This window comes from Pteropus vampyrus, unplaced genomic scaffold (genome assembly GCF_000151845.1).
Source record: "Pteropus vampyrus isolate Shadow unplaced genomic scaffold, Pvam_2.0 Scaffold42, whole genome shotgun sequence".
Lineage (NCBI taxonomy): Eukaryota > Metazoa > Chordata > Mammalia > Chiroptera > Pteropodidae > Pteropus > Pteropus vampyrus.
In genome coordinates this window covers 6,632,933-6,634,689 of record NW_011888823.1, presented here as the reverse complement: position 1 = coordinate 6,634,689, position 1,757 = coordinate 6,632,933, and positions in this window count along the sequence as shown.

Here is a 1,757-nt window from a genome sequence, read left to right as displayed (position 1 = left end):
CAGCACAAGTGGTGCTATAACTCCTGTGGTTAGGCCTCAAGGGATTTGCAGTTTCTTCCTTCACTGCTTGAAATACTACTCTTTTGGAAACCAGCTGGCATATTCTTAGAAGTCTAAGCCAAGCCTAGTTGAGGTGCCCTATAGAGAAGAACCAAGACACGAGGAGCTTGTATAGCCAATACCACTGCCACTCATGTGAGTGACACATATAAAATGACCCAACCCAGTCAAATCTACAGACATCTGCATTCCCAGCTAATATCATGAAGAGCAGAACCATCCAGGTGAATCCAATCAAGCAACGGGTTCATGAAATATGATCCATTCGTTCAAGCCACTAAGTTTAGTTATATGGTAATATATAACTGACACACACACACATCCTCTCATGTTAATAAGTGATAAATACAATTTGTTTTTGTCTTATTGTCATTTGAAAATAATGATTTTTTGAACTTGTTAAATCACCAGAAAATGCAATTTATCCTCACAAATCAAAAACTGTATCTTCTCATCTTTAAATCTATACCGTCTTCACTAGAAGGAGAACTGGTCATTGTATAAATGTTTATTTAAGAAACAAAACTTTTCAAGAGATGTATATTTATAATGTCAAAAGTAAATGGGGTGTAAAGAGTGGAAACTTTTTGATAAGCAGTGTAAAAAACCCAATAGAAGACTTATTCTTTTGGAAATTATTTTGAACATTTTAAGGAGAATGATATTTACAGATGGAATGCTTTCCTTTAATTAAAAAAAAGAACAACCAAAAACATGGAAAAAAATTATTATTGATAATTCATTAGTCATATTGAATTGACCTTGGATTTCTCATACTTTTCAAAAAGTGTTTCTGTACCATTATGTAGAGTTTTGCAAGTTTAGAAGTTCAGAAATTTCAATTTCACACATTTTTACTACACTGTAAAGAACAAACTTTAGACTGCATACATTTTTTAGATACCTCTCATGTGATTACTTTGTGAATTTAATAGTCTATGCCATTAAATTTCTCCTTTCTAATTCTTGAAGGTGATATTGAATCTATGCATGACTGAGAATCCAATGTAAAGATTAATCTTGATTGCAATTTATGATTCTCCTATACCACCGAGAGTATGTAATTATGAGGAATAGCTCAAGAAAATATTCTTTACATACTGTGAGATTTCATCTAAGAATATCATCTTATTTAAGAATGTAAATAACGTGGTGTGGTTTTATTTATACTGACAGTCTCTTTCCACCAAAAAGATAGATAATTTACATTAAAATTAATTAGTAACAAAGAAAAAAAGAAAATCTACCAAAAAAAGTGAAGGACAGTATGTATACTAACTCCAAATTATTGAGAGAACAATTATTGGTTTTAAGATTTCTGTCAGTCAAGGAAAAAAAAGGCAACAATAAAACACACAATCTTTCTTCAGCAGATAGGAGGAAACAAACTAGTACCTCAGAGGAAATATATTTTGTACTGAGAACATACAATTTCAAGCTATATACCAAGAGAGTTATGCAGAGTGCTGGTGTCATAAACTGCTGGTTGAACCTTATCCAAATGCCCTAGAAACCAAAACATCAAGGCAATAGGATATACTTATTATTAGAAAAACATATGGAAACGAACCATATTATCCAAATTCAAAGGGTAGCACTTTATCAAGAACTTTCCACACTAAAGAATTTGGACTTTCACCTCGGACTGGTTAGATGGCTTCTTTAAAAAAAAAAAAAAAAAGATAAACATTGGTGAA